At 45.5% G+C, this 11,824-nt stretch overlaps 1 long non-coding RNA gene across 1 annotated transcript in view; it reads right to left on the reverse strand.

Moving 5' to 3' along the window:
- The window catches only part of LOC129384111 (uncharacterized), a 34,688-nt gene extending 25,838 nt beyond the window's left edge, over positions 1-8,850 (reverse strand). The window contains exon 1 of the long non-coding RNA XR_008611887.2: positions 8,670-8,850. This is a non-coding gene — a long non-coding RNA (uncharacterized lncRNA). The remainder of the gene's footprint in view (positions 1-8,669) is intronic.
- Positions 8,851-11,824: the final 2,974 nt, after the last annotated feature.

The raw sequence follows: 11,824 nt of genomic DNA on the forward strand, positions 1-11,824 counted from the left end.
TTTAAGATTTAGTTTGCCGGCTCGTCTTTCAATAACGTACTGCTCCTCATTCTTGCATCATTACAGCTCCACTTTGAGCACGATCAATTTGAACTAAATTGTCAGGATGGAGGACATCTCAAGTGGAATGCGTTGTCTACTCTGTTCGACTACAGCCGTACGTAAACGCGTATATAATGTTCTTTTTCAATATTTTGGCATTGTTCAAAGTTTTATATGAAGTTCAGTGTTTGACGAAAGCCCGTCTGGTCGGGATGAAACATGGTTAAAAGCTAAACAAAAACCCGGGGCACTTCGCCGACCAAATAAAGATTTAAAAGAAAAGAAGACGTTTCGGCTCCCACACGGGAGCCTTGTTCACAGGTAAAATCACAGGTGAACAAGGCTCCCGTGTGGGAGCCGAAACGTCTTCTTTTCTTTTAAATCTTTATTTGGTCGGCGAAGTGCCCCGGGTTTTTGTTTACCTTTTAACCAAAGTGTTATATAGTGTGCAGTTATGTGGTATGTGCATTTTTTTTACTTGCTTCTGCTACCAATTCTTCTGTACAGTACATGGTTCTTGCGCGAATTTACCGCTTTTATTTTCCACAGACTACACTCGCTTAAGCTTCGCTCATGGAATGTGCGTATGTGTCGGGGATTGCTTATCATAAAGACTTCTCGCAAAAATTACACGCGGGTTTGCGCAATGGAAGCCTATATTTGCTTACTCTATTTCATTAACCGAATATTGAAGCTTTAGGTCAAAAGTACTGCAACATATTGTCAGCAAGGGTTCCTGTTCTTTACAACCCCATCACATGCACTTACCGCATTATCATTGCCAGTTCTTCAGCAAGTTCTGGGGGTCCCTTCTGCTTTCATAGTGTATTCATTGTTGTGTTTATGTATTGAATCTGCTAGTCGGTTAGCTGACTTTTTTCTCAAAGGTGCTGTCCTCGCTTCTTTCTCCACCTGTTCGTGTATTAGATACTGAGGCTGCACAAGCTTCGAAGCTTAAGCTAGGTTGTTTTTAGGTGGACATTCTAAAACATAGATGCTGATATGTATATTGTCACGTGGTAGTGACGGTGAAGAAAGCAGCAATACGGTGGAATACAAAACTAGCTTTTATTGGGCGAACCTGTGCCCACAAAAACAATCTACACTTATAGCACAACGATGGCGGCGAACACGGTCGGCGATCATCGGAAATCTGATCAGCGGGTCAAGCGCGTCGGCTTTTATACAGCAGTCGTCGAATGTTTCAGAATAATCGTTCGGACCCGCGTGCCTTCCACAAAGTTCTACACCATTCGCGTCACGCGATGAAATCAGATAACACAAGGTTCGGCGACAACAGACAGCCGGGTAGAAGCATCGATAACTTTCCAGAAACTTCGGATATATGCAGGCGCGTCCCGCGCTGTGCGATTACATTTGTTAGGCGGCGAAACGTGATAAAGATAAGTACACGTGTCAATACCCCCCTCTTAAAAAGCATCGACCCGATGCTGCAAACAAACGAAAGTAGTAAAGAAAAGCCCTCGTAGCAAAGAAAACAACAAAATAAGGAAGTTCGTCAGCGTCCGTAAAAGCGTTTAAGGCGCACCACGTGGACCACTTCAGATCGTGCGCGGCGCCGCTGAGAATGCGAGGTGCCGTCTGGCACGATCTCATAGTCCAGTGCGCCAATACGTTGGATGACCTTGTAGGGTCCGAAATAGCGGCGCAATAGTTTCTCACTCAGTCCTCGTCGGCGTATCGGTGTCCAAACCCAAACACGGTCGCCGGGCTTGTACTCGACGAAGCGTCGTCGGAGGTTGTAATGTCGGCTATCGGTCCTCTGTTGGTTCTTGATCCGTAGGCGGGCGAGCTGTCGGGCTTCTTCGGTGCGCTGGAGATAGCTAGCGACGTCAACATTCTCTTCGTCAGTGACGTGGGGCAGCATGGCGTCGAGCGTCGTCGTCGGGTTCCTGCCGGAAACCAGCTTAAACGGCGTGATCTGTGTTGTTTCTTGCACCGCCGTGTTGTAAGCGAATGTTACGTACGGCAGGACCGCATCCCACGTCTTGTGCTCGACGTCGACGTACATTGCTAGCATGTCGGCGAGGGTCTTGTTCAGGCGCTCCGTGAGACCATTCGTCTGCGGATGGTAGGCAGTTGTCCTCCTGTGACTTGTCTGGCTGTATTTCAGAATGGCTTGCGTGAGCTCTGCTGTAAAAGCCGTTCCTCTGTCGGTGATGAGGACTTCTGGAGCACCATGTCGCAGCAGGATGTTCTCGACGAAAAATTCGCCACTTCGGCTGCGCTGCCTTTCGGGAGCGCTTTAGTTTCAGCGAAGCGGGTGAGATAGTCCGTCGCCACGACGATCCACTTATTTCCGGATGTTGATGTCGGAAACGGTCCTAACAAGTCCATCCCGATCTGCTGAAAAGGTCGGTAAGGAGGCTTGATCGGCTTTGCGGCGGCGTTCGGTACATGAACGCGCAAGCACCTCCACCAGATGTCACGTGGTAGTGACGGTGAAGAAAGCAGCAATACGGTGGAATACAAAACTTGCTTTTATTGGGCGAACCTGTGCACACAAAAACATTCTACACTTATAGCACAACGATAGCGGCGAACACGGTCGGCGATCGTCGGAAATCTGATCAGCGCGTCAAGCGCGTCGGCTTTTATACAGCACTCGTCGAATGTTCCAGACTATTCGTTCGGACCCGCGTGCCTTCCACAAAGTTCTACACCATTCGCGTCACGCGATGAAATCAGATCACACAAGGTTCGGCGACAACAGACAGCCGGGTAGAGGAATCGATAACTTTCCAGAAACTTCGGATACATGCAGGCGCGTCCCGCGCTGTGCGATTACATTTGTTAGGCGGTGAAACTTGATAAAGATAAGTACACCTGTCAATATTACGTGTTGCCAGCCTTCTCTGGAGCAAACGCTGTCTAGACAACATGGATGCACTGTAAGGTATTGCGTGCTTCAAGCTATGAAACTTCATGTAGACCTTAAACGCACCTGTGCACACAAAGGCTTTCTCGTAGTATTCTAATGCATAAACCTGCTCTAGGTTTTGCTGCGCAGCAGTATGAAAGGTACTTGGTGTGCAGTGTAAAAATAGCATACTCTTTATAGGCAAACACTTGGCAACACCCTCTTTTGCATGCCTGATATTAATATTTCATGGAAGTTTCGTTGTCATCCTAATACTTTGGTAGCATTTATATAATTATTACTATTTTTAACCCTTGCAGCTCGTCCAAGCCAGAAAAAGCTTCCATGAAAGCGAACACTGCCCCCTATCCTTGTCGTCGATGCTTGTTAGAGTTAGCCTGCTGCAGAAAGGGATTGTGACAGTAGCGACTCCGACATTATTTAGCAGAACAAGAATGTGTGGCAATCAGTAGATATCTGTTTTTTGCAACCAAGTGAGCTGATCAAGAAGTTGCAGGACTTGCAAAAGAACAATACTGTGTCCAACGTGCAGTTCTTACGTTGCAAGAAGAAACTCAAGAAACAAGCGATACGTTCAAAGCATCCACAAGAAAATATATCTGCTTTAATTTCCAATCTGAAGTTCCGCAATGAGGACTGGAAGTCTACCTTACATGAACGGAGCAGATATGGATGCGTGTGTAGTGCCGAGACTGTCATAAAGGCTCTCCAGCTCAAGTTTGCCTGTGGCTCAACAGGCCATGATGTGTTGTTACAGTAGGGCAACCCTCTGCCTTTTAGAACAGTTTGTATGCGGCCTCAACATCTGTCATTTCAGTCGGGAGTCTTTAAAAAGATTTTTGACATCATGGAAACAACGGTTGCAGTAATGACAGACATTGAAAAGGACTCTTGCTTAGATGCCTTGTTTAGCTCACCATGGATACGGAGAAACAAACTACGAATCTCGTACCAGGCACGACTACACATGAAAAAAATGGGGATTTAGTAATTATGTGCAACATTTCCATTTAAAGCAGGAAAGTGAAAGTTTGGCAACGTATTACGTTTAAAGTTATCTCGATTTTCACGAAACGTCAACCGTCTATTGTGCTCTTGTTTTAGGAGTCTGGGAAGCATTTAGATTAGCGGCAGTATGACGCTCCGGAACGCTTCAATGAGTAACTTTCTACAAAGACTGCAATGAACCTACGCAGAATAGACATATATCGCTCGTCACACAGAACATTGCTTCGTACTTCGAATAAACATAAACACCATGCCCCGCATATTTTACCAAGGATCCCGGGAAAAATGACTAAATGCCGCGTATAACTTATAGGCATTGGGAGAAAGCGACTATCAGTAGCTGTTTACAAAGCCCGTAGGCAACCTACACAGTGCGAATTCTCGGTACACGTCAGTATAAAGTGCGCCTCTTGTTCCAAAATACTGAATGTCTGTTGTTTCTTTCTCCTGCCTGGAAAGAAGTAATAGTGCAGCTCTTATTTATAAACAGCCTGAAAATGAAATCGTGAAAGTCAAAAGTGACACATTCCTTTAGGAAAACTTCACGTCAGTGTTCTATTGGTAGTGAAATGGCTCTGCACGTCCGTCCAAGGTAATTTTATCTAGCGTATCTACGGTGAGCCATGATTGCACTATGAAATTGGACAGTTATACCCGTAAGAGGTTTGATTAGATTGTTGATGGCGTTAATATACTGGGACTGCAACGCTACGTAGGATATCTGTAGACACAAATAGTTACAGCATTTGATAAGCCAAAGATTTCATGCCGTAAGGCACGCCAGTGGTTGGGCGCGGCAGATTGTAATCCTTTATCCGGAACTCCCCCTCGCCCGAAGGTTAGATGTACGAAGCTGATTATGTATTCGAATACGGAAGTAGCGGTCGCCGTAACCTGGGCATGATGCAAGTTGCGCAAGCTGACATTTGTTAGGGCGGTAACTGCCCAGGGTCAGGTGTTCTCCTCAGCGCGAGTGTGTATGGTCGATTGCGCGCGTCGTCCGCTACAGAGCGTCCTGAGAAGGCGCAAAAAACAATCCTCGCCGTCGAAGCAGGGGATACGTACTAAAGAAAAGCATGACTTATGTACTCACTCTATCAAAAAAAAAAATTTAGCTTCAGCCGCAGTTTTGTTCGTCTTTCCAACGTGCAGCCGAAAGTGCCCGCTATAAGAAGGGGGGGGGGGGGGGGGGGGGAGGACAAATGACATACTTTGCCTCGCCACTTCTGAATATTGGGGGGGGGGAGGCAAGTGCCCCCTTGCAACTCCCCCCCCCTCCCCAGTAGATACGCCTATGCAATAGGATGACAAAGGTTGTATAAGAAAAAAAGATGTGCTGGGCCAGTCGGTACATCTTAGCAAATAGATAAAGCCAGATAAGTAGATAAAGAAAGTTCCTGGTACGGTCTTGCGAACGTGAGACCCTCTTCTGCATATCCTTGTTGTAATCTTACTTTGAAATTCTTTTTATTTGATCTGAAACATAAAAACAAGACGATGAAGACGGCGGGACAGGCTGGACTGTCAATTTAAATTTATTACGGGAAGAAGAGAAACATATGTTCCGACTAGCCTCCAGGCATATGCTCAAAGAAACATTGCAAAAAATATTTTCTAGCACAGCACTACTTAATAGTTTTACAATGCCACCGCACCGCTAAGGAAACTCATCTCTTTATCGTCCAGGCTCAGATAAGCGTTCCTGACGCAAGTTTTGTTCTGCCTAATTATGTAAAATGTAAAGCAGGCATTGCATGTAAGCTCCTATTATCGTGTAGACGTTTTTGCTTAGGTGGTGTCGCTCAGAAAAGTGTATAAATGTAAAAGAGAAGAAACAACAGCGAAGCGGCTCACCTTCAGCTGCACTGCCGTGCACGCGGGTGTATGCACTTTAGTAAGACTAACATCGTCGTGAGACATAAGGATAGCGTAGCCCGCTTGATCATTGAAGCTTACCACATAGAGAAAGCAAGACAGATCCATCGCCCATCCAGCAGTCGCATTAACAGAAAGTGAAATACACTATCTTGACAAGTGGCAAACGCGTTGGTCGTACGTGCACGCGGAATGGTGTAGCATGTCCAAAGGAAAGGTTTTCCGTTGTTGCGGGTGAGTTTTTATTTTTTTTATTCTTGCGCTGTGATAAGGTTGCTATACATGTGTAGCTATGATTTCAAGAAAAGTTGAGTTGAAGCGCTTGTGTGTCTTCCTTTCCTACAGCCTACGTAAATGTTGCACTGTTTGTTTACATCGTGTAATTATGTGGAAGGCCTCCATAATGTCACTTTCTGTGCTTGTTTTCTAGCAGTCTATAACGGCGCCTGTCTTATGAAACTCAGCGGGGCACCCGCACTGCCTACAGCGACTAGACAGGTGAGGGTCTTCAGTCGCGGAAAGGGAAGCCTTGTGTTCCCTGAGGCGACTACTTATCACTCAATATCAAGTCTTCATTTTGGCTTACACCCAGAATTCGGACACTCACCAACCGCAACTGACATGTGCAGGCTTGGCCCAGATTTGTCAATAAATTGGACGGTCATTTCCTTCTGGAAGGTACTTGGTGTTCCGATTGGTGGTCGTTTACTTAAACACCAGTATGACCGACGCTTGCCTTGCCACACTTATTTGGTCTCTGAAGCGCAGCCAACGTGAGGTCTCCCATGCTTCCTTTCACCCTAGATTCTCTTTCGTCAGCCAACGCACGTACCTACGCGGTGAAAACAATACGCACATTATGCCAGTTTACCACGTCCTTTTAAAAATAAGCCTGCTTTCTCCTCATTGGGCTACGCTGAGTACAAGATAATTGGAGTAATGCTAAATAATAAGCACAGTTCAGTGATTATAAAAGCGCGAAGCCATTGAAACATTTTGAGTAAGCCGTCGTGTTGGTAATGCGGTGGCAAGCCGGAAGTATTGAAACTTAATTTTATTCTGCGGATCAGCCCGGTCCTTCAGTTGCGTCACACGCAAGAGGGCACCACTCAAACTTCTCGGGGCTAGAACACACGGTCAACGTTCTGTGACAGCGAATGTCAGCCAGAGTGGCGAACTTCTGTGCGTGCATGACTGGTGCCAAGTAGTATGCTACACTTCCACGGCAGTTTGTTTTCGTTTCTCGGAGCCCACAGTGAATCGGTGAACAAAGAGAGGCGAAACCTCGGGACCTCATTTTCGCCAAATTACCACCGTATGTGCAAGAAATAATGATGGCAAGCAAAACAAAGGGGCACTTATTTGTAGCTTTTTAAATTGAAGTTTAGGAGTGATAAGCTAAAGGGGGAATGAAAGTACACAAAGAAGTTCCCAACGCTGGGAACCGAACCCAGACCCTTCCCACTAGGCATGTGGGGCACTGACAATTTCGCTACGGGAGCCGTTGTTTCTACGCCTATATTCTTGGATATTTATGTACCTACACAATATTTATGCCTAGAAGCTTTACCCAGTGCCACACAAGGCCATGGCGCTGGACGTGTAACGGCCTTTTTTTGACCGATGACGTCATGCAGGATGTGAACTTTATGAGCAAGTATAGCGTCGCTACTTGCAATGGTTTAGCAGTTGCCATAATGCGTAAGACCAAACCGAAGAACTAAAATTTAAGTTTACCACAGCGCGAATTCTATGCTTATTAATAGCGTAAAGGTGGTTTTAAATGAAGCGCTTACGTTTGCTGTTCCCTCAGTGTAAACAAGCACGAATGCGACGTCTTCCTTCTATCGGGGACTGCCTTACGTAGTGATGTCAAGTATGTGCTTCGATTGCGGAACATTGCCTTCATTGGCGCAACGAACTGTCCACAAGTCGTTTGACACAGGCAAGGTCAAAAAGTGTTTCGCTTAAACAGGCGTTTAGCTCAAACAACGGAAGGTATAAAAAAAAAAACCTTTCGTCTAAACAGACGTGACATGGTGGCGACGTTACCAAAGTTACACAACTACATATTGTCTTTCGCGTGACAGGGAGGGTGGCCAAGAACGTTAGGGACGCTTACTTCTACAACTTCTGGATACGCCGGTGTTATATAATCTGGGAGCCCTTATTCGGGCACCATGCGCTTTCGGGCTGAAATTTGGTGTGGCCAATTAAAGGAATAAATAAATAATATGGTTCTACATGCCAATACCACGATCTCATTACGAGGCACGCACTAGCGGGGAACTCCGGAAATTTGGACTACCTGGGCTTCTTTAACGTGCACCTAAACCTAAGTACGCGGGTGTTTTCGCATTTAGCCCGCATCGAAATACAGCCGCTGTGGCCGGGATTCCATCCCGCGAACTTCATGCTTAGCAGCCCAACATCATACCAACTAAGCAACCATGCGTGCTGAGGGCAATTTACAGTGCGGTCAACTTTTAAATAGAACAAGTGAATGCAAAGCCCGTCTGCTTTTTTTTTTCAATTTCTGGCGAGCTTACAATCGCGCTGGTTTGCAGCCGATCACTTGTAATTGGTGGTGCCAGCACACTTCTACGCGCTGACCTAGACTTTGCCGGTACTTGCAGCCATATAGAGAGTTGGAAAAGCGAGAGCCGCATAACACTGTCTTCTTAAACGGTGGACAATACTGTACATACTGAGCCCTCGAATTTGGCCTCGGGTCTTCACGTCATCGCGCTTAAGAAAGTCTAAAGGCCCATCGATGAAGATTCCTCTATTACAATGTGTTTTATACACGACAAGGAAGTAGTCATAATGTTGGCAAACGTACTATCATTAATAGTCGGCATGATGACGTAATCGTTTGGTATTTTGGTGCACTGGTGAAATTCCCAAAATGATGCTGCAGTGTGGTTGCTAGTTGGCTTGCTTTCTATGTTTTTCATCTTCCAGACAGTATCAGCCATCTGTTCACAAGGCACTATTTCGTCACCGTCCATTGTAATCTATAAGAAAAGAATAGCTACTGGGTTTGCTGGCCAAACAGGGAGCTGTGCAGCCTGAAAATGGCCATCTTAACATGCACCCTTTCATGTTCAAGTAAAAGTCGCACTCTGAAGCAGTTTTGTAACACTGTTCACGCCGGACATAATGAGGGGTAAAGATGGTGTTTTCGAATATTTCTTAATAAAGTAGTGAGTCTTTCTCGTTCATCATTATTTCGGTTTATTTAGTTAAATGACCACTACAAAAACAGGCTACCACTGAACGGCAACTATACAAATTTCATGGAAAAATTATTCAGGAAAAATGAGAAATAGAATTAGCTCTGAATTTTCTACAAAATATCGCAGGAACTAATTTAGAGCAATATCTCCCGCGGGTGGACAATTCAGCCCAGCTGTTTGCAGATGAACTGAATATTCGAACACAAGTTCGGGAGTATTTGAGCATAACCTCTTCGCTACCAGTGTCCATATTCGTGGATACTTTTTTTATAACGCCAGTTACTCCTGAGCGAAAACTGGCGAGACTATAAAATTACGCGTCTTTCTTAGCCTGGACCATTGTCTACACAGAGTCCAAAAGAGGACATCATAGCATGGTCCAGGAGGCCATTAAAACAAGGACATGCCCGCGGGCGTTTTCTCCTATTTTACTGTTTGCTGCCAGTGTCCTCATTTCGGACATCTTTGTGGACACTGCTATCAATGTATTCGTTGGCCTTCACTGTGGACACTTTCTCTAAAAACCAAGTACATCTCAAGAAATAGTTCTAAAGCAGTCGAATCGCGCAATTTATCATCTTAATTATGGTTTACCCTGTTTCCAAAGGAGGCGCCATATGTTAGCTTAAGTGGCTATTAAACCCGCCGTGGTTGCTCAGTGCCTATGATGTTAGGCTGCTGAGCACGAGGTCTCGGGATCGAATCCCGGCCACGGCGGCCGCATTTCGATGGGGGCGAAAACACCCGTGTACTTAGATTTAGGTGCACGTTAAAGAACCCCAGTTGGTCGAAATTTCCGGAGTCCTCCACTACGGCGTGCCTCATAATCAGAAAGTGGTTTTGGCATGTAAAACCCCATAATTTAATTTTTAAGTGGCTATTAAAGAAAAAAAAAATGGCTGGGAGCAGCTTACGAGGCATTTTCGTCATTTGTGTGCACATTTATGGATACGGCTTTCTGGTTTTATAGCTTTCTTTAAGTCCTCAACTTTTTTTCTGTGAATTCTAGCAACCACAATACAGAAAAATATTAAAACAGTCACTCATTTCCTTGCTCACATTGTTGACAGATGCGAAGAGGATAAGTATACAATATAGGTTGCAACAGCTGAAACTTCTTCCACGTGGTAGCAAATAAAAAGCTTCGTTTAGCTTATATTCCACATTTGACACATACATAACGCAACTTTAAACTCGCTTGAATAACGGTAGTCCCGGATCACCGAAGGGGTTCATGAAAAATTCACTCGCTTTAATGATGATTTGTGGGAGATGTTAACGCCCCACACATTTCCAGGAATGCTGAATTGCCTGCCGGATTTGGTTATATCAGGAAATTGCGAAGTCTCTCGGTGAACGGCTGTATAATGCTTCCGAGTACTTGAATAAGTTTTTTTTTACTTCATAGGTCGAAATTACACACATTAGATCTACGCACACGAGTCCCATCGTGTACCGCATAGTCACCAGATGTGAAGTCAGTGCCACATATAATTCAGCAAGGGCAGTAGACAAACTTATGATATAGTTCGAATAAACAAACATCTTTCGTTAACAGCACAACGGTCTACATGGAAAGTGACAGAAGGGACAGGGAGCAGAAGGGACAGGAAAGGCATCTTTCCTGTCACTTCATTTACTTCCCATGGAGTTCGTCGCGCTGCTAATCAAAGATGCAACTTTACGAACATGACTCTTCAGCTACCCTTTCGAATAAACGCTTATGCTGCCCCATAGCGGATTTTGTGCTTTCCCGCATCTTCACAAGCAACTTCACATGATCACTGATAAAGCGCCATTCGTGGTTTCTTCCCCAACAAAAGCATCAATTTGGGTTTCTGGCTGCTTGTTAACGCATAGAAGGGAGGAGGAAGTAGTAGATGACAACTCTCCAAGGTTGTAGCCACATCTTCTAGCCAAGTTACATCTTGTTACTGACGTCGCCATCTTTGGATGGCATGTCGATATTCTATTCATGCTACAAGAGCTAGAGGACGTGACTGCTCCATGTAAACATTCTTTCGTAGCAACAATGAGTCGGCACCGACTACTATACAGTGCGGCAGGGTGGAGCAAGCAGGGCGAACGCGTTCACTCTTGTTCTTTCAGAGCGTTTGGCGTTTTCCAGAGACTAACCACGATGTGCTGTGTCTAACCATTTTCGTACTCTCATCCAAAAAGTTCTGCAGTCTGTGCATTGGTGCCGTGTGACTGCACAATGGCACCATACCACCGTGTACAGGGCCTGAGATTGTCATAGAACTGATCTGGGAAGGCGTTTTTGGGAACTGGTTTTTGAGGAAGCAGTACTTGAAGGTACCGGCTGGCTCTCCCGTACAGTTAGGGTACGGTGGTAAGGGGAGCGCCCCTCACAACACATACTGCAACGCAGTGTCACAAATAATCTCCTCCCAAACCATGGTAAAAGCATTGTTCAATGGCAACTGGAGCAGGTTATTCATAAGGTATGTTTATATACTTGGTTTTTGATTCCTGAAGCGGCAACATTCCTTTTCATTGCAGTGGTGACACCGGACCATGGAACAACGTGTTCCAGAAGCTTCTGCCGGTTCACTGCCAAGCACTATGTCACGAGAGTCCTTGATACTGTGTACCAGCATGGTGCTCCCGCCTGTATAGAAGTAGCGGGGCACTGCATCCTCGATCCAACGTCATTTCCCAAGTTCTTGTAGGGAAGCTTTACCATGGCACTCCTCAAGCTCGAGTCAGGATTCTACCTCCGCAATCCCACAACCCA

This window comes from Dermacentor andersoni, chromosome 9, assembly GCF_023375885.2.
Source record: "Dermacentor andersoni chromosome 9, qqDerAnde1_hic_scaffold, whole genome shotgun sequence".
In the NCBI taxonomy this organism is placed as follows: Eukaryota; Metazoa; Arthropoda; class Arachnida; order Ixodida; family Ixodidae; genus Dermacentor; species Dermacentor andersoni.